Genomic DNA, 19,116 nt, shown 5'->3' on the forward strand with positions numbered 1-19,116 from the left:
TGCATGTTTTTGATCTTAATCAAATCTTGTTTCTGTTCATTTTAGTCACAGTATAAAATTACCATCAATACGAGATCAGATAGCTGTGTTTGGATCACTAGGCCTAGGGTAGCCTGTTTCGCATCCGTTAAACTGAATCGTGTCGAGTAGTCGAAGGTGCTGCCATTTACCCGCTCCCAGTTAATGTTCTTGTGAGGGTCATATAACCCTATCCAGTAAAGCAAAGCGTAATTTTCTCTAACATTTAACTTATTTTATGTTGTAAAATGCGATACGAAATGAAATATTAACAGTCACAATTTATTCAGCATGTCATATAGCCGACTATTTATGCGGGCCAAGATTTTTGTGATTTAAACTTCCAATTTTCGCGACTTAAACTTTCAATTTTCGTGATTTGAATTTCCAATTTTCGTGGGTTTAACTTCCAAATTATCATGATTTAAACTTCCAATATCCGTGAATTAAGCTTACAATTTTCGTAGTTTATACCTCCTATTTTCGTGATTTAAACTTTTAATATTTGTGATTTAAACTTCTAATTTTCGTGCTTTAAACTTTCTAACTTACAATTTTCGTGATTTAAACTTGTAATTTTGATTTTAAACTTCCAATTTTCGTGATTTTAAACTTCCAATTTTCGTGATTTTAATTTCCAAACTTCCAAATTTCGTGATTTAAACGTCCATTTTCGTGATTTAAACTTAGATTTTCGTGATTTTAACTTCCAATTTTGATTTTAAACTTCCGATTTTCGTGATTTAAACTTTTAATTTTCGTGATTTAAATTTTTAATTTTCGTGATTTGAAATTCAAATTTTCGTGACTTAAACTTCAATTTTCATGATTTAAACTTCCTATTTTCGTGATTTAAATTTTTAATGTTCGTGATTTTAACTTCCATTTTTCGTGAGTTAAACTTCTATTCCGTGACTTACACTTCTTATTTTCGTGATATAACGTCCAATTTTTTTATATGGGATTTTATATGAGTGTTCATTTCATATGAGATTTTATGAATCAATTCTATGAAGTTTTGATTTTTGCGAGCCTTGGCGAGACGAATTTCATAAAATTTCATATTAAATTAACACAAAAAGATCATTTTTATCACACAACTACAAAATCCTTCATAACAAAGAATTTCACTTTAAAATGTATTCCGAAAATCCGGCGGAGGCCGCCATTTTATTCCGGTGTTCTCGTAATCCTGAGGTCACATCATTTTTCCTTAAAAATTATTGTTTCTGTTTGACGTCACAATGGATTTTCAGTCAATGGAAAATCAAATCGCCCAAGGTCATATTACACTAGTGACATATCGCAAGAATATTACAAGGCAAAATTATTGAAATATGTGATAAAACCATTTATTTGCCGGATCACATGTCCGCGATCACAGCAGCGTCCCGCGAATATAGCCGACTATATGGTTATTCAGTAGCATTAAATCACTTGTATTTATACTCAACCTGATAACAATTTTTTTCAATGCAAGAAGTCGGCCTGGGTCTTATTTGCATCATGTGCTGGTCTCATCCCATGGCAATGATTTTTGTAGTTAATGCATTGTTTTATTTGTTGCACTGGAGATGTGTCCATGAAGATGAAGTTTTCCAGTATCTCTTTCTTTTTGCAGTTCCAAGTCATCTTCGCAGTCCAAAAACTATCTTGCCAGTCTATGTTAAGTTTTCGAGACAGTTCTTGAAAATTTACCTTGTCATATAAATATCGCGTTTTTGTAATACATCTGCTACAGTGTCGTATGATAACAAACAATAGCATCACGCAAATGAAAAACAATGACATTAACGCATGGCAAAATAAAGATACACCCATCAACGAATTTTAATGTATATTAAAAAAAAGTCCACATTAATTGTGGTGCTTGGTAGGCATGGTAAAATCCATGTAACATTTAATTATATATCCCATGTGACAGAAAGGTTCTGAAAAACAGGCCAATGCATTGTTGTCCTATTCGTGTATTGATAATGTATATACGACACTGTACTTGTATATTTTGGTGATAGAATCTACAGTTTAATGTTCAGACATCCCTGTGGATACAGCTGTTTAAGTATTAACAGTTATAGCTTTATTCTTCTTCGAAATACAATAATCATTGTGACGACATGATCAAGGCCATCTAAACGACTTACAGTATATGTAGAGAAATCAGCCAATGGAACCGTAAGATAACTTTTTAACAGTGGACTATGTGGGCCGTTTAACCTGGGATTAGGTACACTATTATCAACCAATGGTGAATGGTAAACAAGAGGCCCAGAGGGCCTGCATCGCTGACCTGGTTTGTAATGCCAAGTTATGTTCTGAATTTGGGGTCAGAGCCAAAATTTATGCAAACTCCATTCCCCTTCCCAAAGGACGTTTCTGGCTAAATAAGGTTACAATCTATGCAGTACTCTAGGACTAGTAGCGATTTAAAGGATTTACCTCTATTTCCCCTATTGGACCCTTCCCCTCCTGCACTCGGGGGGTAGGGCCGCCAAAATTGATATTAACTCTGTTTCCCTTCTTCCATGGATGTTCCTGGCCAAATTTGGTCAGAATCCATGGAGAACTTTATAACTAGTAGAGATTTAAAGGAACGGACGATGGACGGACGGACGGACGACGGACGACGGACGCCGCGCCATGACGTGCGGGAATCGGGTCAAAGAATCCAAGGAGAATGTTGGACATTTTAGCACGAAATAGAAAAATATATTTTAAAGATGCCCACCGCCGACAGAGCATAAATGATATTCATCATTTGAACAATAATTGGTGTTTAATCGTATATATATATGCCTAGTTAACACAAAAAATAACATAAACTAATTTATTTCGCCTTTGGTGCATGCACAAACATTACTTCATTGTATATTAGATATAGTGCCACGGAATTTTTTCAGGATGCAATTAATTATTTTTCATATTTTTAATTTGAAGTAAAATTAGAAGCTCAAACTTTGCAATGGTGGTAATTGTGTAAAGTAAGTAACTTTTGTAACTGAAGAAAAATACTAAATCGTCTGCCCCTGTTTTTGATAGTGAAAAAATACTATTTGTCAGCGGTGGAGCATCTTTAAATCTGTATCAAAAATATATTTTTCGTCCTACATTAAAAAAAGTAACCTTCATAGAAAAAATAATTTTCGTCTAACCTAAAATATATATATTTTTCACCCTACATTGAAACCGTATTTCTAACTTTAATATTTTTCATCCACATCAAATAAAATATGTTTTGTCCGACATTAAAATATCGTGTCACCTTTGTGCACCGGAATGTCGTACTGATGTAGTCGAAAATAAAACCAAAAATATTTAGACCACAATTCTTACCGCAAAGAAAATTGCAAAAATTGAAAAAGTGACTTAAGTGAAGCCAATATCCTCTCTCCTCATGAATAGTTTTTAGGGTGCACAAAAATAATGCTGCAATGACACACCATCATAAACCTATCAGACACCGCTAGATACTGTTCACATGCGACATTGGGTTTCCGACGACATGGGAATAGCGAAAAGCACAGTTTCCCTATGTGCCAATATAACGACGCTTTTGATTGGTTGTCAACGCGTTAAATATTTACATTATCAAATAACTATTGACGTAATAAAAACGTTTAACGAGTTATATTTACATTCCATGTTGCATTCGCCTATATAACACTAGTATACCAAATTGTAGTATATGAGAGTATATCTGCAATTTACAGTGATGAGGTCTCTGAGTAGGAATACAAACAATGTAAACAAACATGGCCGCCAGTAAACAATAAACAAAGCTAGTAGCCTATCATCACATAGGATTTGTATTCGAAATAATTAAACTTTAAATTAAAAATGTTAGCATTAATGAAATTGAAATGAAAATCAAGACGAAAACATTTAAAATTGCAGTAATTACTATTTGGACGCTTTCCAAATACCAAATTAATTAAAACGTCATAAAAACATCGTCCAGCGTCTTAGAACGTCGTCTGCTACTGTGTCCGGAACACTGGAGGAAATTAAAAACTATTCTACTATGATTGGAAAACACAAGGAAAAATACAGCATGGGGCTTGAGTTGAGAGTTTTTCAAGGTACAGAGACCGGACAGAAGTATTCGGACAAAATGGCCGCCGTAACGTCACGTGAACATCTCGCTAGGAAAATAAAACTCTTTATAAAAAAATATATGTGCTTTGATACTGACCTAATATTTGGTGATCTGACCCTTGGACTTTCGTACTTCCTTCAGACGATCGGGAATCGATTGGTATAAACCTTGAATGTATTCTACATCAATGCCTTGCCAGATGATTTGTATTGCGTCAAAAAGTTCTGTTTGATTAGTGATGTTGTTGACCACTGTTTTTAGTCGTATTTTAAGTTTTAACCACACATTTTCGATGATATTTAAATCAGGACTTTGTGGGGGCCATTCTAAAACGGGAATACCATGGTTTGTAAAATATTCAGACACAACACGAGCCTTGTGAACCGGAGCATTGTCCTGTTGAAAAATGTAGTTTTGGTTTGCGAAGTGTCTCGCTAAAACTGGCCACAAATTCTCTTCCAAAATTTCAATATATTTTAGTGAATTGATGGTTCCATTTACACTGCAAACAGTACCAACTCCATGATGGGTAATACACCCCCAAATCATCACGGAAAGTTTCCGGTGTGACCGCGGACAGATGCAGGCTGGCCGGTATGCTTCGTCTTTTCGCCTCCATATAAAAATTCTGTTGTCATTACCGATCACGATTTGACTTTCATCAGAAAAAATAACATCTTTCCAATAGTTTTCTACAGTCAGATTTCTTGGGAAGTTTCTAGTATAGCGGACCCCGGAAGTTTAGAAACATAATAATCAGTGCGCATGTCAGAGGTTGCTACGGATCATGTAAATATGTCGCCATTTTGAATCACCGCTTCGAAGAGCCGACGGGGGTTCGGGGGTGAAACCCCCGAGAAAAGAAAAAAAACCAACTCAATTTTACATCTTGAACTCATCTTAACTGTTTTTGTAGCATTTTAAATATTTAAAAAACAATTCTAGGACGTTTGAAAGGAACTTTGGCCTCAATGTGATCTTCGATAATGTTTGGACCATGGCCAGCACATGTGAACACCGATTCGCTGTCTTTTCCATGCCAAATTTTCCTCTGTTGAGCAATATTTACCTGACAAACTGAAAAATGATCCAATTTCAATAAGCCAGTGGATGGATATTGCCACGTTTTCATTATTTCTGTCATATATCCTTCATTCGAATCGTCACCATCGTAAACTACACGTGTACTTGTGTTTACAAATAAAATCATGCAAAGTCCGTAAAATCACTCATTGCGCATGTTCAGCGCGTGCTCGGCTGACAACCAAAACGAAATCCCGAATTTTTTTCTCGTACAGTCTACAATGTTTTCCGCATGATCCTTAGTTAAAAACTTTGTTGAAAACTTCAGTTTTTAACCAAAAAAGGACACGGTAAGCTCAAATTTTAATATTTTTTTGCATAAAAACCCATATTTTTAATTTTTGACCGCCCGCTCACGCGGTCTCTATATATACAGGTCGCCGTCAATAAACTCGTGATATTTCGCGGAAAAAATGGGGTCCGCTATACTAGATGTGTTCCGATTTCTTTTATCAAAGCAAAATGTCACACGTTTCCTCAAATTGACTTCACGCACGACCATGGTTTTCTTCACTACCCTTCTACGGTATCCCTGATTTTTTAAATTCCGGTCAATCGTTTTACTACTAACCTGTACATCATTTACAGTGTTCCTGTAGTCATTTAATTCGGCTGTTACTTCATCCAACGTTTTTCTCCTATTTCCGCGCACAACTTTTAAGAGCCTTCTCTGGTCCCGATCTGTCAAATATGGCGCCCTTCCACATCGATGTGTATTTTCAATGTTTCCTCGTCTCACATATCGTTTCCAAATATCAGAAATTGTAGATTTTGGTATGCCTAACCTAACTGCAACAATTGTTTGTTTTATCCCACTTTCTATCATCGCTACGACCGCTTTTCTTAAGCCTGATGTCACTTCTTTACCACGACGACCCATGTTATTTCCGTGAATTCCTGCGATTCCGTCAGCAGACGACGTAATTTATTTTTACCGCCACAACATTACGCATGACATCTTTCCGATGACGTATACGATGACGCGAACCAAGCCGCCAAACTGGATTTATTCCGATTTTGACGCGCCGCGCGAAATTTAGCGGTATATATCACGACTCGTTTGTCCGAATAATTCTGTCCGGTCTCTGTACCTGGCATGGTAAGCTTTTGACTGTTTGAAGTAGAATTACACCGTGTAATTTCGAGATAAACTCAGCTTAAACTGATGGAATGTTCAACTTAATTTAAGAACAATCACATCGTTTGAGCTTTACACAGCATAAAAATGTACTCAGCAATAGTGACGTGCCTTCCGAAAACAGAAATTAAATTGTAGTGTTGTGAATTTTGATGATTAAAGGGGGATAACCCTTACTGAGTACACTAGACTCTACATCACTGCGAACGTCTTGGGGGAGGCGCTCGGCATGGTATTATGCCGAAGCTAGGCTAGACCGAAGAAAAACGACGACCGTACTAATGAGAACCAACTTTATCACAAGAACTCATTGATTAATATCGACAGATATCTGACAGACTGATAGAAACATAAAGAGTTCATAAAAGCGAAACCAGGCACACTCAATATCCTACAAAACTATCATAGAAAAGTCAGATTTAAATAAGAATGCATCTTACCTTTCTAGTGGCACAAAATCCCATTATCCTAAGTCAAAATATGTGGTTTAAATAAATCACTTTGTCTCTCGCGGAATAGAATTCCATCATCAGCACAATCACCTCAGCAGCGTCCTTCCCCAAGCGCTGATTCGGAACCACATCACTACTATAGAAGGGTATCTACATTGCGCGATATTAACTGTCACATCAAGAGATAAAATGTTTAGATATTTTAAAAGTGTATGTTATTTTGTAGATTTTTAGGTATTATTGCTAAAATAAAGTTTGATGTGGTATAAAATGCATTTTTGATTATTTTATTTATGATACCATGGGGAACTATATTATATCTGGAAAATATCCGCTGTTCCGGTATTTGTACCTGCTGACGTCAGCGATGTGACGAGCGGCAAATTTAAACGCATTATTAACGACGTTTCTTCAGAAAATAGTTGAATGTAAATATAAGCAATAAACAGTTACCAAATTGTAGTATATAGTCAATATGAATACAATTTGGGTGACAGATAAATAATCATGTCGCCCTAACGGGCGACATTCAATTTGTCTGTCACCCAAATTGTATTCATATTGACTATATACTACAATTTGGTAACTATTTATTGCTTAAATAAGTCACATTTTACGCGTTAATGTGTAATTTGCAATTTTAACGCGTTTGTAGCGTTTCTCCAAATTGTAAGGTACTTAGGCTAAGACGAGATGCTGTTATATATAAGTCCGGGATGGAAGGTAACTACGGCAGGAAAACTAGAAAACACTTTAAAATCTACATCATTTATTCACATAAACATCCACGTTATATAGTTCGCAATAAATCCATTAGGAACGCACACACTGATACACTTATATGGCACAGGGACCTGGCACGAAAATTTTTAACCAACAGTATATATCTATATATTATAGTATCAAGGGTATGAACTCGGCGGTCGAGAAAAACTGACCTATTTTCTTAAAACCGTGATTATTTTAATAAATGGGCTATATACAAAATTGATGCATATCTTACCTTAAAGAAAAATAATTTATCTTTCCATTGAGTGCATGATGAACAAAATTGGCCAAGTATTGGCGAAGTTATGGCTTGATGAATCGGGAAATTTACGAAAAATATGCTAGGTAGACATTTCCCTGTCCGTTCGAAATGTCGTTTCGGCTCTAATGGGTACCTCAAACACCAAGCCAAAATCACAAAATCTACGCTTGTGGTGATAAACAGTACCCATAACTGTGTTCATCCACAATCTCCTTTGGAGGTGTCATGTGCCGTACTTTGTAGAAATTCCGTTTAAACATCGTGTAGCTCACTTACTTTCACCATCACCGCCATTTTCATTTATTCTTTGGAACGCTTCTTGATTTTACATATCGTTACTACATTATGCAAATTTGAAGTGTTGTGCTTGTACCTAAAATCGAGAAGCGTTCCGAAAAACAATTGAACATGGCGGTGATGGCTAAAGTAATTGAGCTACACGAATTTTAAATGGAGTTTCTACAAAGTACGGCACATGACCCCTCCAAAGGAGATTGTGGATGAACACAGTTATGGGTATTGTTTATCACCACAAGCGTAGATTTTGTGATTTTGGCTTGGTTTTTGAGGTACCCATTAGAGCCGAAACGACATTTCGACCGTACAGGGAAATGTCTACCTAGCATATTTTTCGTAAATTTCCCGATTCATCAAGCCATAACTTCGTCAATACTTGGCCAATTTTGTTCATCAAGCACTCAATGGAAAGATAAATTATTTCTCTTTAAGGTACGTTGCGCATCAATTTTGTATAGATCCCATTTATTAAAATAATCACGGTTTTAAAAAAAATAGGTCCGTTTTTCTCGACCGCCGAGTTCATACCCTTGATACTATAAATATATATATGTATACTGTTAGTTTTAAAAAAATCGTGCCAGGTCCCTGTGTTATATGGTGAACGGAATGCGATGCCCCAGCTCCCTATACGTAACGATCCAAGATGGTCCATCTGGTCCCTAACTATCCTACGTATGTATATATATGTATACACTATACATACAAACCAAAACATCAACTACATAATATAAAACTGCTACAAGTTTTTTTTGCCTTATCTTCGGTGTATTTTTTATCAAGAGTTGTCTCCCCTCACTTTGTCACTACATCTGTAGGAAGGGAAATAACTCTTGATAGATCTTTTATGTGAGTGGTAATATATGTGTGTATTTTGTTATGTAAATAAGATACTTGTAAATACATGTACATACGTTGAAATATGCAATTTGAAATAATTTTACAAATGTAACTTCTATTGTACTTGTCTTTCATATATCTTCTGTACATGTTGTGTTGTGTATATTTTTTTCGAAAATGTTGTGTTGTGTATATTTTTTTCGAAAAAAAAATGAATAAAAAATACCCCCCCCCCCCCTCCCAAAAAAAAACAAAGTCCGTAATAACCAATATGAGTGAGACAGTTGGTGATAAAAGTTAATATTTTTGGTCCGTACACAACAACTAAGGTCAAATTCTTTTACATTAAAGATGCTCCACCGCCGACAGAGCATAAATGATATTCATCATTTGAACAATAATTGTTGTTTAATCTTGTGTATATATGTCTAATTAACACAGAAAATAATATAAAATAATTTATTTTGCCTTTGGTGCATGCGCAATCAGTACTTCATTCCATATAGGATATAGTGCCACGGATTTTTTTCGGGATGCAAATAATTATTTTTCATATGTTTAACTTGAAGTAAAATTAGAAGCTCGACCTTTTCAATGGTGATAATGGTGTAAAGTAAGTATTTTTTGTAACCGAAGAAAATTACTAAATCGTCTGCTCCTGTTTTAGATAGTGAAAAAACACCATTTGTCAGCGGTGGAGCATCTTTAAGAGAGATAAATACTTACCATATCTATCTTTACCTTGTACAGAATTCAAAGATATTTTTAAACAAAATTGCAACCCTTCTGTTTTATGAAAAGGAACTAAGCCACTTCTGGAGAGGGTATATATAGGCTTAGCCTGCTGCCTGATCCAAAATTAAAATTTTTGATTTAATAAAATAATTTTTAATGAAATGAAATGAAACTAAATAATGCTTTACAGTCCCATTCAGCTTTTCATTAATTGTCAACATTTTAAAAGAGATTCTGTATCTACAAGGAAAATTATGTCATATCTTTTCCTACATTGATCAATTAAATCTCTACGTTTTTTAGGATCTGAGGACAGCCCTTTACCATTTAAGCTACCATTTTTTACACCTGGCATAATGTAAGAATGAATACTTTAATTTGAAATAGCACGTGTTGAAAGAGTATGATTCAATGAATTTGATAAAAACTACACTGTATGTGGTACAAATACAAGAATGTAACAAGCAAAATCGTGGAAGCAATCGTGTGTCAGCGCAAATTTGCGGTTTAATACGCTTGATTGCCTTGTGTGCTAAAGTAAATGTGGTCGTTCACACAAAAAACTCCGTGACTTTTTGCAGTTATCGTCGATCAATTTCTTGTCTGTTCTATGGATCGCCCCACAATCAGCAGTGTACCTATCACTTGGGTAACCAGAATCATAGCTATTAAATTCAAACGTGTGCCAGACCGAGTAGTCCAATGTGCTGCCATCTACCCATCGCCAGTTACTGTCCTTGTCAGGGTCATTAAGTCCGATCCATAATGTCAGATGATTTATTCCTATAAAAATGTTGGTATTACATGGACAGAAAACATGACAAAGTATGTTAGCATGAAAATGCAGATTGCAAAAAATAGGAATGATCAAATTTCAAAAAGTGTTTATCTTCCTGTCGTATCCAACGCAAGCCAGTCATCTTAGTTCTCCTTCTACCTGCGTTTTAACGTGTATAGTATACGGGAATCGACATATGCGCTTTCAGTCTTACACCTAGCTATCCCTTGTAAAATACCTGCCCCGATAACATAATTAATAGTGCCCTCATCTGACAACTTTTTATCAAAGTCAAAATATATGTATCCCAAACCATCAGGTATTGTGCTTTAAATATATAGCAGTCGGCCAGCGTGTTGGAACACCTGAAGAAAGAACTAAAACGACCTTTATCTACTTACCATAAACAATTGTTTAAACACTGAACTGGTACAGCATTGTTGAAATTGTACATATAGACATACGTTTATTACTGGACACATCTGAAACTCTTGCAACTTTTGAACTTCTTCTCAAGTTCTACCGGTGCGATTTGGCTGAAACTTTACTGAAATGATCCTAACATGGTCCCGACAAAGTGTTTTATTTTTAGACGTAATCCGTCTATAGCATAGCATTTAGAATACAATGAATGACACATATCATCATTCTATTTTTTTCTTATCTGTTTTGATAATATTGTAATGAATGGTGTATATAATCATTCTTTTTTTATTGTAATGAATGGTGTATATTATCATTCTGTTGTTTTAATAATATATTATAAAATGGTTATATTATCATTCTGTTGTTTTAATAATATATTATTAAATGGTGTATATTAAATGGTGTATATTATCATTCTGTTGTTTTAATAAAATTTCAATAAATGGTGTATATTATCATTCTGTTGTTTTAATAATATTTCAATAAATGGTGTATATTATCATTCTGTTGTTTTAATAATATATTATTAAATGGTGAATATTATCATTCTTTTTTGATAATATTGTAATGAATGATGTATATTATCATTCTATTGTTTTAATAATATATTAAGAAATGGTGTATATTATCATTCTGTTGTTTTAATAATATATTAAGAAATGGTGTATATTATCATTCTTTACTTTTGATAATATTTTAATAAATGGTGTATATTATCATTCTGTTGTTTTAATAATATTTTAATAAATAGTGAATATTATCATTCTTTTTTGATAATATTGTAATGAATTGTGTATATAAGCAGTCTTTTGTTTTAATAATATTGTTACGAATTGTGTAATAATCATTCTGTTGTTTTGATAATATTTCAATAAATGGTGTATATTATCATTCTGTTGTTTTAATAATATTTCAATAAATGGTGTATATTATCATTCTGTTGTTTTAATAATATTCCAATAAATGGTGTATATTATCATTCTGTTGTTTTAATAATATTCCAATAAATGGTGTATATTATCATTCTGTTGTTTAAAATATGTTAAGAAATGGTGTATATTATCATTCTTTACTTTCGATAATATTTTAATAAATGGTGTATATTATCATTCTGTTGTTTTAATAATATTTTAATAAATAGTGAATATTATCATTCTTTTTTGATAATATTGTAATGAATTTTGTATATTAGCAGTCTTTTGTTTTAATAATATTGTTACGAATGGTGTAATAATCATTCTGTTGTTTTGATAATATTTTAATAAATGGTGTATAGGTAGTAGTGTACGGTTAGACCGAATGGCCATGGATCAGATTTTTATGAAACAGAAAGCCCCTGTTTTAATTTATGCATAAATCTTTTTTTTTTTTTTTTTTTGTAAATGTTTATGTCCTAAAATTGGTGAATTAGAGACTTATATGCAGGCTTCACATTTGCATAAAGAAATTCAACAAAATGGGTTCAAGATTAATGATTTAGAGGGTATCTGAATGTGCGTCTGAGACGGAAAAACTCAATTCTGTAGCAGCAGAAATTGATAGCCACGGAACGAGGTAAGATTGCTAAAAAGATTAATTTGATACCTATGTCGAAATAGGCTCAGTTCCGCTTTCACAACAGTGATGCTTGGTTTTAAATTGTATTCAAGAAAAAAATTCTCCTAGAGGGGGTGTAATTGTGGGCTGAAAATCCCAATTTTTTTGCGAGTTTTCAAACAAAACAACTGGTTACCATGGTTTTTACAGGCTCACAAAACAACAAAAAGCGGACCTGTCCAAAAATGAACTGTGCATGACAATTGCAAATGTTGTGTAGATTAAAAATATATGTACATGTACTTTTATATAGGTGTTATTTAAGGTTGTGGGTACATAATTAAAGCAATTAATAATTGGTATATTATCATTCTTTTTCTTTTGATGATATTTTAATAAATGGTAAATATTATCATTCTGGTTTTTTAATAATATTCTATAGTGCTGAAGGAAAGTAACAGGTGATCATGTTTGCAACCTAATTTTAATTATAATTAATATGATATGTTGATTTCACATGAAAAAAATGCGGATTTATTATTTTGAAATAATGTAACATGCAAATTTACCTGCTTTATTTTCCATAAAATAGTCAATCATACTGGAATTTCCTAATACAACAATTCGACCATGATCCTCTGCACACATTGTTTTGGCTTCATGCCACGGAACCTCTATCTCATAAAACTTGAAACAAATGTTTTCGTCGATAACATGTGTGTATCCAGATAGTACACAGTCTGTGGAAAATAAAAATAAGAAAATAGATATAAAACTGGTGTGTTTATGATAAGACTATATTGTACTACAAGCGGAACATTAATTATTTTATGCGTTAACTAACCTTAATTTTTAATTCATTTTATTGCATAGGAACGAAATAATTATTGCGTGGGAACGAAATAGTATTGCGTTAACAATTATCTAATAATTTAATTATTTCGTTCCCATGCAATTGCAATAAGTTCGAAAGCAATAATGTTGTGTTTTTATGCCCGAACCCAGCCACCGCAGAATTCTGATCTTCAATGACAAATGCAACTCAAAGCGTTCGTACCCTAGAAAGGCATTTAACTTACAAAATGTACTTACACTTGTACTTTACTTACTTGAAGTCCCCTTAAACGCCACAAAAGGTGTCACAAGTGTTGTGTAATTTTTGTCACGGAAGGTCAGGCCAGAAAAAAGCGAGCAAACATTGGATGAGCCATTGAATGCGAACATGAAGCACATACCGCCAGCAGTGTATGGCACACACTAGAGATGACACATTGTGTAGTAGACTGACCACGTCCCCACACACCTGGTCAGATGTCAAGACATCCCGGGTCACGTACGTCTCCGCAGTCAGCATCGCCATAATCACCTATAAAAACAAGCTTACAGTAAGTGTTGCAATTAAATAAAAATTTATGTTTTCTCGGCGCTAATTGAATCTCTAAAATTAATTGACCAATTAACGGCGAGAAATCATATGCACTACGCATGATTTTTTTATGTTGATATTGTCATGTAGTCGGCAGAGTTATAGGCCTTTACCCAGAAGTGCATAATCATATACATGTAGAATAACTATAGAAATCAAAGGTTTGTGTTCTAATGATCGTAAGTCAATATAGATTGTCCATGGGCGTAGGATGCGCGGGTGGATTCGTTCCCCAGGAAGGGGGAGGGATCAAACATGTCTTTTAGCCCCATCCCCATGTTTGCCGACTGATATGTTCTAAAAATGCACTTTTAAAGGAAAAAGGGTCCTCCTGCTCATATTTCGTACTTCATTTTTTCAAACATTGAAGCACGTAATGTTTAATAATAAAATATCAATACACACAAAACTAGACTAAAAATAACCATCAATGGATCCTACTATTTCAAAAAATGTCTCTTAAAAGATTAATTTGTTTATATGTCTTTGCAAGACAATTAATTCATTATTATTTTCAGTTACACAACAATGTGCCGGTATATTCAGATCGAAAAATTACCATGTTGATGTAACAGGGTTCAGGATTTACAATAACTTTAATACCTGCCTCTGCTAGGGATCGAACTAGGGACCTCTGGATTACTAGTCTGACGCTCAACCGGTCGAGCTAATATATATATATTGCGGCTAGTATTGACCTAGTCCGCTAAACCTGCCTATATTATTAGGCTTTTTTTCCCCCAAATATATAGTCAGCTCGCGGTACCTCTTAAATATGTGAAATCGTAGGCCAGATTTGGCCTACGCTACGTCAGCGGCATATTTCTAATATATCGTCCATGCAATGACGGGAAAACGTACACACATACCTATATATTGGGATCTTATGTACTCCACTGCCCCCATGTTACATCCCATTTATCATATTAAACAACTCTGCACAATGAAATACTTCCGAGACCCTTCTATTTCACACATTTGTAATGGCCGCCGTATACACATTTAGTAGAGGCAACGGCAGCCAATCAACTTCGCTTCCGGTTTTATTTTTAAATATCCACGTGTAGTTGAAAGATAAACAAAATTCTACCGTGTATATCGCGAAAGTGATGCGGTACCAGCAATAGTCGTGTTCAATTTGAATATTTGACAACATGACGTGTATGTCGACCATGATTTTACTTTAAAAACTCTAACTGGCTAGCATTTTGTTTTGACCAGGGTTACATAATCTCCCTCTAGGAAACAACTCGGCCTCGTGTTTCAAGAAGTCACAACGATTCATTTGCAGGTATCGTGAAGTATCATTCCCGAGGGTGACCGCCTTATATCCCTACGGCCCAATAGTCCGAAGGCCCGTAAGTCCGAAGGCCAATTAGTCCTAAGGCCCGTTAGTCCGAAGGCCCAATAGTCCGAAGGCCCGATAGTCCGAAAACAGATAATACAATTGGGATTTATATGCGAATAGTACTTGAAATGAAACAAACGTTTATTACAGTTTTCGATGCAAAAGATTTGTTGTAAACTTGCTAAGGTATACTTACATGTATGTGACTATAGAATTGATACGGAAAATGATATGAAACAACGAAATGTAGCGTATTTTCAAAAAGAGCATAATCTTGAAATACATAAACGTATCTGATATTAAAGAGTATTATTTTGTATATGTACAATGTGATCCTGTTTAATATTTCCCCGAAAAAATATCATTATGCGGACCATTTCCATCATTATGGGTAGAATATACAATTCAAAGAATGGGGAAGCAAAAATAAGTCCCTAAATACATGTATATATTGTACAAAATAACGACGTTTACAGGTATAATAAAAGTCATTTTTCGATAAGATTTGATTATATACACCATTTATTCATGAAGCAATGTTAATCCTAATGCAATACAGTGTACAAAAGGCTAACAATCGGACATTTTAAGGTTTGCATGTTTGTAAGATAATCCATAGAATGTATGCTTGTGAGATATTCTATAAGATGTAAGATGTTATTTTATTATTTTTTTATCTATTTTTTTTTTTATTTTGATGTAATTTTGACCTGGCATTGCTCATGAAGAAATGACAACTTGCTGTCCATAGAAATTGTCAGATCATCAGTGCCGAAAAATGTTTTCGTCAAAATACGTTAATTATAACAACTCTCTAACTTGCAATATTTACTAATTTTCGGATTAACGGGCCTTCGGACTATTGGGCCTTCGGACTAACGGGCCTTCGGACTATTGGGCCGTAGGGATATAAGGGTGTCACCTTGCCGAGGCCCCACGTTAAATTGGGCGCCATTTGTCACCAGGGCGTAGCAAATAAAAGACAAGGTTCAGTCAATTTCCGTTTATTACCGGATGGTAAGAAAAAGCCTAAAAAAGGCAAAACAAACAGTCACTCACTATCTCTTTCATATCGAACATACCCAACCGATACCGATATACCATTCACCATTTCTACCATGTCAACTTACCAGGCTTTTGTAAATGGCGACTCTATCAGAAATATCTGTCTCGCAACAGTCTGTTCCTTTGATTATGTTTTGCTGGACCGCTTGCGCCGACGTCCAGCAATAGAATGCCAGAATGGGGAAGATAGAAAGCCAGAAGTGAGATGACGCAGACAGGTGTGAGAACGCAACAAGCATGCAAAGCAGGTGCGAGTGTTAATTGCTGAGTTGCATTCCTGCTGATGTCCATGTCAACTCGGACTGGTCCGGCCACTTTGTGCAAATACCTCACATTCTACAGGACATATACATTGACAGGGTCACACGTAAACATCACGTCACATACACAGGGACTTGACGCACACATACACAATACATGATTGGTATATAACACATAGTTTACATACTCCCCATGTGTCCCACATTTAGATAAATGACACCATTAAAATATATTAATCACTAAATGCATTGTAGCTGGAGACCAGTCACGGTATAGTCTCCCTGCTACACAACAATAATGACATCAACTTAGTACAGTCTTATTCTAAAATATCCATTAAGTAAACACACTACACTTTTACACCTTGCGATGAGTGTCATGGAACTAACCCCAGAGAGCTAATCCCTAGGATGAGTGGAATTTTCCGCTGCACATTCCTTCCGCGTGTACATATGAATATACACTAACTAACACCACTACACATTTAAATAATGATTTAGTTTTCAAATATAGAATATTATACTATTTACACATATACTCCATTCCTGCGTCCCTCCCTAGCGAGCTGTGACATAACCCACTCTCCGAATCTCACTCTCGTACATTTGTATTTGTTGCTTTAATTTTATTTAAGCAAAGGGCCATTACTCCGCTAAATAAAGTCCGTTGAAAGTCGCGATAGAACTTGGCCGAGTCCTTAAGGCATTTAACCTTGTTATTACGTTTGAAGAAATCGGTTAACATGTGTTACAGTCATTGCACGAAAATGGCACAAAATGACGTTTTTAGTAATTCAAAGGGCTATAACTCCGCTAAATAGGGTCCTCGACAGTCGCAATCAAACTTGGCCGAGCCCTTAAGGCATTTAACCTTATCACCAAGTTTGAAGTAAATCGGTTTACATTTCTTACAGTTATTGCACGGAAACGAAGTATTACAGACATACGGACAGACAGACAGACAACAGACAGACAGACGGACAGACAGACAGACAGACAGACAGACAGACAGACAGACAGACAGACAGACAGGCAGACAGACAGACAGACAAACTCAAATTAATATCCCCCGCTAAGAATTGTAAATGAAAAGATTACGTTTTCTTTTTGATATTGAATATTTGATTTTTTTACCAAATGTTGAGATTTTTAAAATTGTTAAAATAAAGATTTTCAATAGAAACTTAATAACTATAAATTAGAAACTTTACTCTATCGAAGTCAAAAAAATTATTATTTTGACAAAACAATTAGAAGAATCTATCCTACATAGTTCTACACTATCTTTTGGAAGAAAAACAATAGAGAAGGGACCACTAGTATATTTGTATAATGTGAGATTAGAAAATAAAAGAACTAAATTTGAAACTGCATTTGTATTTGCTGTTTTTTGAATGATTACATTAGTGAAACATTACTATAACATATATGTGTAAAATGAGAAAAATAAACAGCAAACAGTTATCACAAACACCGACACCCGTTTACATTACCCAAAAATATTTGATATATATGTGGCTATGTATTGCTAAACTGTCTCTTTTATATGATATACATGTATATGATATATAAGTGACTATGTATTGCTAAACTGTTTAAGTGACTATGTATTGCTAAACTGTTTATGTAATATGATATATTTGATTTTTAAGTGACTATGTATTGCTAAACTGTTTATGCAATATGATATATTTGATACATAAGTGATTATGTATTGCTAAACTGTTTATGTAATATGATATATATGATATATAAGTGACTATGTATTGCTAAACTGTTTATGTAATATGATATATATGATATATAAGTGACTATGTAATGCTAAACAGTTTATGTAATATGATATATATGATATATAAGTGATTATGTATTGCTAAACTGTTTATGTAATATGATATATATATGATACATAAGTGACTATGTATTGCTAAACTGTTTATGTAATATGATATATATGATATATAAGTGATTATGTATTGCTAAACTGATTATGTAATATGATATATATGATATATAAGTGACTATGTAATGCTAAACTGTTTATGTAATATGATATATATGATATATAAGTGACTATGTATTGCTAAACAGTTTATGTAATATTTAACGATTAAAGGATAGTGTTGTGTTGTGTATATTTTTTTCGAAAAAAAAAATGAATAAAAAATACCCCCCCCCCCCCAAAAAAAAAAAAAGTCCGTAATATCCAAAATGAGTGAGATAGTTGGTGATAAAAGTTAATATGTTTGGTCCGTACACAACAACTAAGGTCAAATTCTTTTTACATTAAGAGAGATAAATACTTACCATATCTATTTTTACCTTCTATCTAAGACAATATTCAGAATTCAAAGATATTTTTAAACAAAATTGCAACCCTTCTGTTTTATGAAAAGGAACTAAGCCACTTCTGGAGAGGGTATATATAGGCTTAGCCTGCTGCCTGATCCAAAATTAAAATTTTTGATTTAATAAAATAATTTTTAATGAAATGAAATGAAACTAAATAATGCTTTACAGTCCCATTCAGCTTTTCATTAATTGTCAACTATTTCGATTATTCATAGGAAAAAAATAAATACCGAACA

General features: G+C 34.1%; 1 long non-coding RNA gene across 1 annotated transcript; it reads right to left on the reverse strand.

Moving 5' to 3' along the window:
• Positions 1–13,002: 13,002 nt before the first annotated feature.
• Positions 13,003–16,595, reverse strand: LOC138328810 (uncharacterized). Its single transcript, XR_011209360.1, has 3 exons — positions 16,334–16,595; positions 13,539–13,795; positions 13,003–13,169 (listed from the first exon to the last, which is right to left on the reverse strand). It is a non-coding gene; the product is annotated as an uncharacterized lncRNA (long non-coding RNA).
• Positions 16,596–19,116: the final 2,521 nt, after the last annotated feature.

The sequence above is a fragment of the Argopecten irradians genome, chromosome 8 (genome assembly GCF_041381155.1).
Source record: "Argopecten irradians isolate NY chromosome 8, Ai_NY, whole genome shotgun sequence".
In the NCBI taxonomy this organism is placed as follows: Eukaryota; Metazoa; Mollusca; class Bivalvia; order Pectinida; family Pectinidae; genus Argopecten; species Argopecten irradians.